At 45.0% G+C, this 14,344-nt stretch overlaps 1 long non-coding RNA gene across 2 annotated transcripts; it reads right to left on the bottom strand.

Annotated features, from left to right (window-relative positions):
* Positions 1-7,624: 7,624 nt before the first annotated feature.
* Positions 7,625-13,954, bottom strand: LOC120098227 (uncharacterized). 2 transcript variants are annotated; one of them, XR_010059860.1, is made up of 5 exons: positions 13,718-13,954; positions 13,483-13,524; positions 10,935-11,084; positions 10,590-10,845; positions 7,625-7,862 (listed from the first exon to the last, which is right to left on the bottom strand). It is a non-coding gene; the product is annotated as an uncharacterized LOC120098227 (long non-coding RNA). The 2 variants fall into 2 exon arrangements; XR_005496342.2 differs by lacking the exon at positions 10,935-11,084 and having other exon boundaries at positions 10,590-10,638; positions 13,718-13,877.
* Positions 13,955-14,344: the final 390 nt, after the last annotated feature.

Genomic DNA, 14,344 nt, shown 5'->3' with positions numbered 1-14,344 from the left:
GCTGTGTGCCACAGATCTCGCCACAGTACACCAAGAGCGTCGGCAAAGAGCAGGAGGAACTGACCTCATAAGGAATGGACTTCGGAGAGATAGTTCTGCAATTAAGTGTACTTACTGCTCTTGCAGAGGACTCCGATTCAGTTCTCAGCACCACCATGATGGATCACAAGTGTCCATAACTCCAGCTCCAGGGAGTCTATAGCCCTTTCTTCTGGCCTTCATGGGCACCAGACATATGGACATGTGTGTATACATACATGTATGCAAAACATTCCCACACATAAATCATTTTTAAATTGAGTTTTACTTTACAGTGAGTAGGCCCAGAGTATCCCCAACCTCACTTCAATAATACACACACACATACACACACACACACACACACACACACACACACACACACACACACACACACACAACCAACAAAACCAAAGGACTGAGGCCTCAGGGCAGAGGCTGGACCGAGGAACTCCTAATTATCTGTCTGGGGCAATGCCTTTGGCCAGTCTTTTTTACTGACCGCTATAAATAGTCCAGAGCCAAATGTATTGTTATTAGTGCTTTAATAACTGTTTATTAATAACTGTGTTAGGGGTTGGGGATTTAGCTCAGCGGTAGAGCGCTTGCCTAACAAGCACAAGGCCCTGGGTTCGGTCCCCAGCTCCAAAAAAAAAAAAAAAAAAGACTGTGTTAGAACAGTTGTGTTCAATTCCACGTGGATTGTTAGAGAGAGAGAGAGAGAGAGAGAGAGAGAGAGAGAGAGAGAGAGAGAGAGAGAGAGCACTCCAGAGCAAAGCTAGAAAGGTACTGAAAATGGGGTTTCTGGGTATAAGCCAGAAGCAAGCTCACTTTTTCTTAACTCACACTGCCACCTCATCCAGAACAGCAGAGGGAAGCAGGGCAGGGGAGGAAATGGGGAGAGGAAGCCTGTGGCCTCCCTTAGTTGAGGCTGAGCCTCAGAAGCAGGCTGCCTGCTGTCAGTGATGGGCCCAGTGGACTAGAAGGAACTGGCTTAATAAATGTTTTACTCTGGCATTTGGTGGAGGGCAGGCCCTGGCCTGGCCTCAGAGCTGCTGGGAAGTGCTGTGGGGCCTGCTGACACTTCTCTGCCCTTTCCACAGTGTTCTCATGACAGCTGCTACCTGGGGGCCACTGGGCTGGAGTGACCGCTGTGCAAGGTGGTGACCTTCTAAATCCGAATCAGTTAATAAACTTGGCTGGCCCCGGAGCCCAGGGACCGCACACTCCACGGTGGCTTCTGCCAATTCCTCTTGTTGGTTTTAATTCCCTCCTTCCTCCTCCCCCTTCTTACCATTATGCCTGACATTTCTAAGGCCAAGTTTTGTTACAAGCAATTAGCCCATGTCAGGGATCCGGGAAGATAAACTGCACTTCGAGCCAAGACAGGGGAGAGTAGGAAGCACCTGAGTGGCCTTGGTACAGGAACTAGTTCCTCAGAGGGTCCCTGTGTGGTGGCCATGCAGAACTCTCCATCCCCCATGCTAACCATTTATTTCCCTCCTCCTCCTCCTTCTCCTCTTTCACCACCACCATCACCACCACTACCATCATCACATCCTCCTCCTTTTTTGCATATACATATATGTATGTGGTATCTGTACATGTGAGCATCTGTGCTTGCATGTACGTGGGTGCACATGTGTGTAACATGTATATGTGTGTTCACATGTGTCTGGAAGCCAGAGGTTGATGTCAAATGTCTTCCTCAATCACTCTTCCCATTATTTTGCCAAGACAGGACCTTGTATTGTACTGGGAGTAGTCTAATGAAGCAGATTGCTCCTGGACTTATGGGATGGGATTATGGGTGGGCATTGGCCCAGCTCTCGTGTGGATGGTGGGGTCTGCACTTCTCGCACAGAAAGCATTTTATCAGCTGAGCCATCTTCCCAGCCATGGTTTTTCTACTGTTAATCTGGAAAGATCTCCCAGTCAGAGCTTCCTAGACCTCGGGTAGTGCCCAAAGACTGATACCCACACCTATTCCCAATATTTGAAAACATAAGAAAGAAATTGCATATTAATCCATAATAAACTATATGATACAGGCTAACTTTTGCCATAGACCTGTTCACTCGATAGGGCCGTCTAGACACTCAGATTGCCAACTTTGTATGCTGACTAATAGGAACTAAGTCTCCCTCATTTCCATCCAGTCTCCACGGTATCAGCATCCCAGGCAAGGGATACAAAAACAGGACTTGTGCACTAGCCAAGACCTAGAAATGCAGCAACAATCTGTTTCATTCCTAACTCAGTCAGACAAACCCCACCGCAGCCCTGCTGTGAGTCCCTCAGTCAGCAGGAGGATGCCTGGTTTAGATACAAAGAGCAATGAATGAATGAAGAAGAGGAGGAAAGAGGGTGAGGAGAATCTTAGAGACCAAAGGCACCTAATCGCACAGTGCTGTACACTGCGTGGGTGAGACGCCTGTTTGGGATTTCTTTCTCCCTAGTTGGAGGTATGGAAAAGTATCACTGGCCGTCTGTCAGAGCTAGGGAACCCCAGCATCCTTGGGGAAGGCTTGGGGGAGACTGAGAGCTTGGAGCGTTGGATTCCTTGCTTTCTGTGCTTGACCTCCATATGACAATCTCTTCCAATCATAACCCATATTCTTTCTGGCATCTCTCAAAGACTTTCCACCTGGCTTCTGACAATCCTCTCACAGGGCTGTTTCTCTCTTGTAGTCCTCATCATAAGCCAGATCATCTCTGCTTTAGAACGTGTCATGGTATTTCAGATGAGACGTTTTAAATACTAAAGACAAGGTATACCTCCTCCATATTGTCCAAATGGAAAAGAATCTGATCGTTAAGCTGTCTCTTTCCCACTGAAAGTGTTTTCTGCTTCTTTAACAAAATACCCAACCAAGAATAAGAACTTCATAAAGAAAGAATTTTATTTTTTTATAGAAAGCAAGGGATCCAACACGCCATGCTCTCGGTCTCTAGCCCAGCCTTCCCCAAGGATGGTGGGGTTCCTTAGCTCTGACAGATTGCCAGTGATATTTCCCATACCTCACTAGAGATTCAAAGGCATGACAATAGTGTGTACTGGGCTCTGAGGAGAGCCATCTGTAGCACAGCAAAGTAAATGCGTTATGGAAGGGCACTTGTAAGAGGAAATAACCACTGGGTGGTCCAGAGAAACAGAGAAATTCAGGCACCAGGTTTGTTCCTTTAGTAATAACTCACGCTAGGCAAGAACCAACTAGGATCCTGTAAGAACTACATCAATTGCTTCTGATGGTTGTGCCCTGGTGTCTTAATTACGTTGTACTAGGTTCCACCTATTAAAGATTCCATCACTGACATACTGAAAATTAAACTTCAGACACAAACTTTTCCAGGACACGCTGAAGCCATAGCCACTACTGCAGCATCTGTTCCTTAATTTGAAGCAGTATGTTGACCTGCTGTTTATTTCATGAACGTGACTAATTTAAAAAAAAAATTAGATGTAGTGACAAGAAACGAGTAAGTGCCTCTCCCAAGAGTATGTCCTTCAATCAACTACACAAGCTCCTCCCATGTCCCACGAAAGGGTTAGAGCTGATCCTCACTCCACCACTTGTCTTCCTGGGGAAGCTCCGCTGGAATAATTTTGTTTCTCAATCTTAAGAGGCTCCCCGATATATCCAGAGCTACTCACAGCTGATGACAGGTCTAAAGCTCTAATTCGAATGGAGTCCTGCCCTGCTCTTTCTAACTGGACTTCATTGAGTTTGAGGCCAAGACAGAGGGAACTAGCAAAATATGTTGAGCTCACTTTTCTAAGAACACTGAAGAGCTGTACCCCAACCCCTACCCCGTGGCATTTTTATAAAAGGAACAAAGAATGGGGAAGGCTGGTGTGACCAATTTTCCTGCTAGATGCTTATAATTGGCTGAATTGACAGAAGTGAGAAAAATCCAGAAATGGTGAGATCTGAACACCCAAGACTAGCCAGTCTAGACAGGAACAGGAACAGGAAACCTGAGTTCTCTTCCTTCTCCAACCCATCCTACCTAGTAAAACAATTCAGTGATCAGTTGATGTCTGCTAATATCGAATAGGTGTCTCTCCCTACAAAATAAGCCAATTCAAGCCAAATCAAGAGAATAAAGGCAGGTTTATTAAGAAGCAGCTTCCAGGCAAGTTCACCAATCCACAAATGGAGGTCAGTGGAGTTGCAAGCCTGGGCTAAAGCAAGGGGGCCGGGGTTATCTTGGTTGCAAGGAGATGATGTGTGAACTAGGAGCTGGGATTATGCCGATATAAGGTTAAAAAAAATAAAAGCTGAGCCCTTGGGTAGGCATTGATAGGTGGATTGCCTGAAACTTGGAGACTGAGAGAGATGACATGTAAATCCAGAGTTTTCTCCTTGTGGGCAGGGTTGGGGAAGAAGAACGAACAGGGTTTCTTGGCTTATATAGGGAATGAGCAGGGGTTCCAACCAAACAATACCATCCACTGTTTATTTTATAAGGGACCGGAAAGCAACCAGTCCTAGAAAGCAAATGGATTTCAGTCCCCAAGACAGTCCCAGATACATGATCTATAAATCTGAGTACAACATCCCCAGCAACTCTGTAACAATGTGTTCTTGTCGTCTCACAGCACTACATGCTCTTGAGTGGTCCCGGGACTATGTGCTTCGTAAGTGTCCCTTACTATAGGTGCGCCCACGTCTCCAAACCAGAGTGTAGAATGCCTCATTGTTCACCTCCTGCTTCCAGCTGTTCATATCTGCCCCATCCCTCTCTGCTGCCATTCCTGTGGGCCTGTTTTTCAGAGGTGATATCCCTGCACTTCTTTCTGCTTCCCTTATCTCTTCCAAAATCCTGCTCAAAAACTCTTTCTTCCAAAGACCCCAAAGCCCCTCAACTCTGAGGTTTCAAAACTGTCATTCTAGAATCACCACAAACTCCCATCTTCAATTTTCACCCTTCACTACCTGTCTAGGTAGATGTTGCTTCCCAAAACTTCCTACAAGTCCTTTGACAGAAGTAGACTTGTCCATTATGGTGGTTTGAATATGCTTGACCCAGGGAGTGGCACTATTTGGAGCTGTGGCCTTGTTGAGGGAAGTGTATCATTGTGGGTGTGGGCTTTAAGACCTTCCTCATAGCTGCCTGGAAACCAGTCTTCTAGCAGCCTTCAGATGAAGATATAGAACTCTCAGCTCCTCCTGCACCATGCCTGCCTGGATGCTGCCATGCTCCCACCTTGATGATAATGGACTGAACCTCTGAACCTGTAAGCCAGCCCCAATGAAATGTTGTCCTTATAAGACTTGCCTTGGTCATGGTGTCTGTTCATAGCAGAAAACCTCTAACTAAGATACCCATAAAGGTACTATGCCTCCCACCCATGTTGGGTATATACCAGATTATTATTGAGACTGCATGACTCCTGGGTCTTGGCCCAGAAAGATTTTTCTCCAAGGAAGCCCCCAAAGCTAGTGTTTAAGTCAAAAGGATAAGCCAGGACAGGACCAGAGTGGGACGAGGTCATCACAATGACCTCTTAGAACTATCCTACAGGCCAACTTCAACACATATGTAGGCAGTCCCATGTGGGCCCCCTTTATGACATCATCCATGTGGATTAGAGCCTGATACAAAAGACAGCAGGCAGGGATCTGGCACTGCTGTCAGGGTCTATAGAAGTCTTACAAATGACAGCTGAGCTCCTGCTTGCTGTTGACACCCTGTAACCCAGAAAGAATCGATTTCAAACCCAAGGCCAAATGTTGCCTCTGGGGGCATTGGTACTCACCCAGCTTTGAGAGCTGGAGTTGGGGAGGGAAGAGGGGGAAGTAGAAAGGATATCTTGCATCCAAAGAAGAACACACACTCTATGTGTGTTTGTGTGTGTGTGTGTGTGTGTGTGTGTGTGTGTGTGTTTGTGTGCATCTGTCCATCCATCCATCCGTCCGTCTATTTCTCTGGGTCCACTGCTCTACTCTTTTTATGAATTCTTTTCACTTGTCTTTGGGGGAGGGGAACCACAGCTCAAATAATTTTCTCTTTTGCTTCATGAAATTTCAATTGTGTCCGCAGAGACAGAGACTTTCACCCATCTATGTACAAGTCTCCTAAAAACATATCTTTTTCGTAATGGACAAAATGCACGGATGGAAATGTATCCTGAAACTCTATTCACTTATCCTGGACTACAAGAAAGGAATATTTATGAGGAAGCTGTAAAAACATAGTCTTGTGAGCACGAAGTCTCAACTGACAGGATTCATTTATTTATTTGCTGACTTACTGATGTTAGCGCAGTGCTCTCTCATATAGATTAGTACTTTCCGTTTCTCAGGCTCTCATGGAAGAAACCAAAGGCCTTAGGCAAGGGTTGTCAGATTTGGCAAGTTAAAGTAGGGAATCCAGTAAATTTGAGCTTTAGATAAATAACAAAAAGTTTAAAAACGTAAACATGTTCTAAAATTTGCATGAGATTTATGTGTACAAGTGAGCATTTGCTCTGTCTCTGAAATTTAGATTTATCGAGCCTCATGGTCTGAGTGCCACCCAAAGTTTCACATACTGGAAGCTTGTCCCCAGTGTGGCAAAGCATGATGTAACAGGGACATTCAGAAGCAGCCAAATGCATTTGCTGGGGGGTGCTACTGTCAATGTGATTAACCAAGCACTCATGGGAAATGCTTAGTTCTCCAGAAAGGTTTGTTATAAAAGAACAAACCTTTCCTTTCTTTCCTATCCTTTCTCCTCATTCTCTGGCTTCTTGTCTTGCCATGTAACCTCACCCTCACAGACATTGTCCCACCATGATGTGGTTGACTGTTCAATGGGATGGAGTCAAGGAGATTCTTTTGGCTCAGCCCAAATAAACTATTTTTCTTCATAAAGTACCAAGTCTTAGAGTCATGTTTTTGTGTGTATGGATATAAGTGCACATACATACACAAATACACACACAAACACACATGGAAGCTAGGGGACATATGCTTTGCTTGTTTTACATTTTTTTCTTTCTTTTTATAATTTTTAAGGTTTATTTTAATTTTCTTTTATATATTGTGTACCACAGAGGTTCAGAGAGGATATTGGATCCCCTGGGTTCCCTGCAGCTGGACTTGCAGTCAGCTCTGAGCTAACTAATACGCATGCTGGAAATTGAACTCAGTCCCTCTGGAAGAGCAATCGGGATCCTTAGAGGCTGGGCCATGTCTCCAGCCCTCAACTTGCTGTAGGAGACAGAGTTTGTCCCTGGCTTGGGGCTCATCTCTTAGGCTGGAATGGCCAGCAAGCCCCAGATACCCACCATTCTCTTCACCACGAGGCTTGTAAGTACAGATCTTGAGACGTGGTTTGTTTGTTTGTTTGTTTGTTTGTTTGTTCATTTGTTTTTGTTTTGTTATACTTTTGTTTTGTGTTAGTCCTGAGGTTCAACCCAGGTCCTTGCTCTTACAAAACAAGCACTTTATTGACTGAGTTCTGTCCACAGCCTTCAAGTCTCCAATATTTTGTTACAGAAATGGAAGTCAGACTAGGGACAATAAAAAGTGTCCTATATTTTACCTGGCAACACAGTCTCGGGACAATTTAAGTGCAGACGGAGGAAAGGGCACTTAAGAGAAAAAAAAGAAAAAACTTTAAACTTTTATTATACTTTATTGCATTATTCTTAAAAGAACCCAAATCAAAAATCTCTCGAGCAACACATTTCTTAAAAGCAGAAATTAGGCTCCTTTTATGTGAGAGCAAAGGTAGATGCCAAGCCAGGGTCTCAGACGGGGCGACTATAAATCTCAGGAAGACCTCGGCTGGCTCTGCAAGAGGAAAGTTGGCAAGTGATCACTGCTTCTGTGGCTCAGCTGCTCTTCTGTACTCTGAAAGAAACAATTAAAATGGCTGGGGCATTAAACTTTAAAGAGCTGGCTTGTTCACATTCAGAAGCTAATTCTCAAAAGGACCCTGGTACCTAGGAAAGGGAGGGCTGTCTCGAAAGAGCCTTTAGACTACACTTGGTGGAACCACTTTAAGCTACCTACAAGTAAAGGCTAAGAAAGTCGTTTTGTGCTTGGACTTGTTGATACAAGATATGGCATTATTTTTTACCTCATAAATTCTGAGAACACCGATTTGAGACACTAAGTAGACTGTAGAAAAGATTCATCCGGAACTAGTTTCTCTCAACAAATTGCCGAACCTTTGCAATGCAGCCCACATTGGGGGCCTGAGAGAAAACAAAGAATCAAGCAAAATCCCCCCAGGTGGAAGGTTATGTTAACGAGGATCAACAGATCTCTAAGCAGAGGTGGCTGACTAGGACTGGATGATCTAGGAAGAGCCTAATAAAAAGAGTTATAAAGTGTCAGCTCCATGGTGGGACTCTGGCTCCTGCATTTCGTCTCCAAATTTGCTTTATGAGAACAGAGGATGGTACCTTCATCAGCTAGTGAAGATTAACAGTGGAAAACAAAGTTTGATATATCACCTATTGTGTGACTAATGCTACTATAGTAAGTGTTGACATAGCTTTAGAGAATAAAGTAGTAGAGATTGGAGGTGTGATGGTGTCTAACTAGGGCTTGAAGATGATGGAGGACAGGAAATCCAGGACAGTTGACAGCGTGGCTGTCCTATGAGGAATGGCAACATTTAAGGCAGGAGAGGTTACAAGGGGCCCAATGATTATGGGCTTTATAATCATGGAAAACATGCAAGTTTCTTGACCTTCTAGAGATATGGGAAACTCTGATGGAATTTTAAGGTGATGGGGATGTCTTGCAGAGTTTTTAAGTAGAGCTCTCCCGGTATGGAGTAGGATGTGAATGAAGCAAGAACAAGAGTATAGCCATGGGTCAGACAATTGAAGCCACAACCCCAATGGTCAGTGATGGGGAGGGTGAACAGAGAACTGGGCTGTGGTCCAGTAGGCGAAGAGGATGATAGTGGTTTTAAAAGCCCCTGAGAAATGACTCAGAGAGTATTACCATACAAGCCTGAGTTCAATCCCTCAAACTTTTATAAAAGATTCAGATGTAGTGAGGGCCACCTGAAATCCCAATACTGTTGCAGAGAAATGGGTAGTGAGGACAAGAGAATCACCCAGTAATGCATGGGCAATACAGCCTGGAGTGTACAGCACAGCAGCAGAAAGAAGAGAGACCCTGCCTCAAAATAAACATGGACAGTGAGAAGTGACTCCTCAAAGTTGTCCTTGAGCTACCACAGATGCACCATGGCACACGGATGAAATCTCTCTCTCTCTCTCTCTCTCTCTCTCTCTCTCCCTCCCTCCCTCACTCCCTCCTTCCACCTTTATACACATTACAAATGCACACCACTACATACATGCTCAATTCATTCTGGAGTTGATGAGCAACTAACTGGGAGTGAGGACTGACAAGAAGAGGGCTTTCTCTTGTTGACTCTGATGTTTGTGACTGGGCCAATACGGATGGCATTGTTGACTAAGTGGGCAAAACATCAGGAGATGAGACTGGGGAGGCAAGGAGAAATGGTCTGTCAGCCTTCATTTACTGAGTGTAAGGCTCATATAGAGCATCCAACTAGGGAGATCTGCCTGTGAAGTCCAAAGAAAGGGAGACCAGGCCACCTAGGGAGATTATTGGTAGAGGTGGCAACTAAGAACCTAGATGAGAATGATAACGTGTGTGGAGATAAGAATGGCTGCTGAGGACATGGGAAGAAAGCAACAAGAGTCTGAAATTATAACCTGAAACATTTCATTACAAGAAAAACCTGCATCACATGCCCCAAAGGCATCCATCAGATTTGGTGGTCACTGATGACCGTACAGCGGAGGTGTCGATCTGTTGAAAGGGTGTTTCAACAAAAAAACTATTGCCAGTAAGATCCATAAAAGGTACCCACATCCATCTTGCTTGAATAGAAATTACTGATGCCCAGAAATACAGCATTCCAAAAGGAGTAGTCATTACTTCACTCTCCTCCCTGAGTTATTATTATGGTTATAGGTTGGAGCTTTAGAATAACTATAACATAGTATATTTCAACAAGAACATTCACAGAATACCCTATCAGTTGTCTTTCCCTCTTAACCAAAGCAGATTTTTAGAAAGGACTGACTCTCATCTCACATAAATCAGCAAGCCTACCAAGGCTGGAGTGTACCCCATAAAATACTCAATAAAGGCTGACTGTGGTTGCTGTCAAGGCACCCAACATAGCTAATCTTTGAAAAGTTCACAGTCTATTTGGTGGGGGAGATATAAACAAGGAAGACCATTTAGGACTGGCACAGGAACGTGAACGTGGGTGTAAAATCAGCACTGAGGATGGCGTCTAACCCAAAGTACACCACTCCTATTTGTTGGATAAAGACAGCACAAGTGCAGGTGATGGGTGGGTGACTTGTGTTGGGACCATTTATAGGCTGGGAAGGTACGGCGGGCAGGGGCACCATCTGGGTCTGAATACTTTCATATTTTGTTGCTGTGTATGCCCTTCAGATCTCAGAAGCCTTCTCTGTCTTGGACCGCAAATTCCTGTGTGGATAAACAGGCAGATGGAGGGGAGAGACCTGTGGGATTTCTCAGGAATAGCTTTGTACCCAGAAGGACATTTACCTAAGATGGCAGCCGTAATAACAATCCCATTGAAATATTACTTCCTGTGCTGAAAAGAAAAAGCCACTGTTAAAACCATTTCTTTTTTTCTCCATTTATTAGTTCCTCTTCTTTGGCTGTGGTAAAACGCCACGATGAAGGCATCTTATAGGAGGGAAAGCCAGTTTTGACTTAGAGTTCCAAAGGAAGTCCATGACGACATTGGAGGAATGGAAGGAAGCACCCGGAGCAAGAAGCCAAGAGATCACACCTTCAGCTGCAAACACAAGGCAGAGAAAGAAACAGAGTAGGAGCCAGGCTTTGAACTCTCAAATCCTGCCCCTTCCTCCAGCAAGGTCTCCCCACCTCCGCTTAACAACACCACGAACCGGGAACAAAGTGTTCAAATACCAGTTCTGATTCCAACTACTCGCTCCTCCTCCTCTTCCTCCTACGTGTGCATCTTCCTCTTCGAGTCTTAAGTGATGGGCTGACACGTCTTTCCTGAACGCCTCACTGCGTGTTATTTGCAATAATAGACATTAGGGTTGTCATAATTATCCCATCACCTCTTGTCAGGGCTGAGGGCACAGGCCAGCTCCCACTGGTCTCAAAACTACTCCTCCTGGTTGCTTGGCAAACTAGCAAGCCACTAGAGTAACTTCGGTGACCTCGAGCTGACCTGAGGGATCAATGAACAATTAATTACTATCAACCCACTCTGGGAAAGATAGTGCACAGCCGTTTCTCAATCACGACTGGAAGCGCCCCTCTGCTGGCAGCTGCCTGTGGGATGAACCAAGTCTGTTCCGGCTTCTAAGCCACGCCTCTTACCCCCGAACTTCACGCGTGCGCGCGCGCGCGCACACACACACACACACATACACACACACACACACACACACACACACACACACACACACACGTGTGCTCACATGTGTGGTCATGCACACACAGAGAGAAAAACAAGGGAGGGAAAGAGGAGGGGAAGGGGAAAGGAAGGGGAGGAGAAACAGAGGGAAAAGGGCAAGGGGAAGAGAGGGGAGAGGAGACGGGGGATGGAGGGGGGAGGGGGATGGGAGAGGGAAAGGGGAGGGGAAAGGGGGAGTGGGAGGGGGAAAGGGGAGGGGAAAGGGGGAGGGGGAGGTCACTCCATATTGGTTACATATCTGAGTGTCCCTCTATTGGTACAGTTTTTCCCCACTGTTTGCTAAAGCACCTGTCTAAGGGAGAGGAGGTCAACTGCAGCGGCCCAATCGAGGGAGACCTTACTTTCACCTCACTTCCTGTGACATCTCTACAGACCAACTTTTTCTATCATCAGTGTTTCCACCATTTTCAGCCTTTCTTCTCCCAATCCTAACAATCTGCATTCTACATTTCTCATGGTCACCTGACCCCATAGCTCGCACATGTCCTACACCCCCGTTTATAGCAAACTGTGGTCAGCACATTCAATCTCAGACACTCCACCTCATAAATCTGCGCTAACCTCTTCAGTTACCAGGCCTCATACAACCAGGCGCTTTAACCTTGAACTTAGGAGCCTCCGTCTGAAGATGGGAGTGGGCTAGTTTGGGTCCCAGAGGTGCTGAGAACCTTATTTAAGTGTGTTTGCTGCTTTATGTCTACAACTAATTGTCTAAAAACTGTTAATTTTGTTGTCAATATTCTTTAACGCTCTAAGCCAAGAGTTTTTGATTATACACAGCAGAAACTCAGCTCAAAAATGGAGGGGAGATATGCAGGCTTCCTGGGAAAGACAGTAGCTGAGGATGGTGGTGCATGCCCTTTGTTAACGCTGAAGATGTTTTATGCCATCCGGCAGTATCAAATATTCTGCCAAGATTTAGCTCTATATGCAAAACAAATAAACATAACCATGCATTAGTATACAAATTTTCTCAGCTTTTAAAAATGATAAAGTTGTATACATACACTAAAGAATTGTTTTCGAGCAGTTTTTCTCATACTCCATCTGTATAACTATGATATCAGCCTGTGGGTCACAGATCAGTGAATCTACGATAATCTATTATCAGTTTAATTTATGCATTTATATGAATTCGAGGCCTACGTAGTGAGTCCCAGGCCAGCCAGAGCTACATAGTGAAACCCTGTTTCAAAACAAACAAAAAGAAAGCTCTAAGTATGTCTGGTTTGGGTCCTCTGGGAAAGGATGATTGAACAAAGGCCTCAGAGTTTTCTGCATCGTTCCTCTGGATTGGCATTGTTCTACACTGGATCATGCCACTGGGCCTTCTCACTGCACCACTGTGAAATCAGCTAGCAACCTCTGACAAAGAGACAGCTCATTCTGAGTAAGAGTAATTAAAACACGAGATCCAGAATCACATCTATTGGTAGAATGAGAATCAATCTCCAGGCTTGAGCAGAATATGATGTGGCCAGTTGCCTAGAATGTAAAACCACAGCAAATTCTTTTCTTGTCCAAGTTCCTGATCCCTAATACTTAGAGTGGCCAACCTGTGACCAGTCACAGTCAGTGCTGCCCACACAGAGTATTAAAGGTGGCCCTGTTCACCCACTGCTTGACTCAGAGAGGCCAGCATCTATTTAGAACAATGGTTCTCAACCCTCCTAATGCTGCAACCCCTTAAACAGCTCCTCATGTTGGGGGGTGACCTCCAACCATAACATATTTTCATTGTTACTTCATAATTATAATTTTGCTAGTATATTAATTGTAATAAAAATATTTGGGGAGATAGAGGTTTGCCAAAGGGGTCACATCCCATAGGCTAAGAACTACTGATTTAGAGGCACTGGCAAATCCATTGTTTCTGGAGTTTTGCCAGAAAGCAAAGTATTCCTCAGTTGAGAATATACTACCATGCATAACCTCCTGGCCTGAGTTCCAGGTACCCATGGCATACGACAGTATTGTACCTACCAGAGGGAGATCCTGCTTCTGATATGTCTCTCTCTGCATTGCCTAGAAGAGAAGCATATTAGAGTAAACACCTCCTATGCCTTTTAATACTCATGTTCCAGGCTGTCTCATGGTCCATCCAACATTCCCCCATTTGGTGAAGTTAAACAGAATAAGGCAAAGATGCTGGCCTTGTGCGTGGTGATCAGAGTCCCAGAAGGTAACATGGAGACTTCTCAGAAGTTCTCACTTATACCTGGCTTTGTCAGTAGCCTGCCATTTTCTCTCCCTCGGTGTGCCCTCGAGGCTGTGGTCTGAATTCAGACCTGAGAGGCAGTTATAAGATCTTGTCCCATTCTACTAGATAGTGTCACTGACCCTTTAATGGCAGTTTGCTCCATGAGGTTAAGTCCAAGAGAGCAGTCACGCACCCCCAAAGGCACAGCTGTCACAGATGCAGTTATTGTTGTCATTATTATGATGTGGGCCTTTCACTCTATTCAGAAACAGCAAGAAGCCAGGCCAGGTCTCTCACTGGTCTTCCCAGAGCTGGGGCTTGTCTTCCGAAAAGAACTCAAAATGAATTGGAAAGTCCCCTCTGCAGCTTGCAGGAGTTTACCAGTCCCTGGGGCTCCGACGATTAAATCATATTGGAAGACCTATATCTGCCTGCAGATAGAGGAATCAATTGAAAACCAGTATTAAAAACAACCCCAGATATATCCTTTCTTGTGACAGCCTACAAAATGTTGGAGAACAGTTGTATCTGCCTTTCTCTAGACAATACGACAAACTCTTCTGTTCAGAAATTGGCCCTGAACTAAGCCACTACCAAAAGACTATACATGGACTGACCCTGGGCTCCAACACATAGGTAGCAATG

Source organism: Rattus norvegicus, chromosome 18 (genome assembly GCF_036323735.1).
Source record: "Rattus norvegicus strain BN/NHsdMcwi chromosome 18, GRCr8, whole genome shotgun sequence".
Classification (NCBI taxonomy): domain Eukaryota; kingdom Metazoa; phylum Chordata; class Mammalia; order Rodentia; family Muridae; genus Rattus; species Rattus norvegicus.
This window is presented reverse-complemented; position numbering and strand designations above follow the sequence as displayed.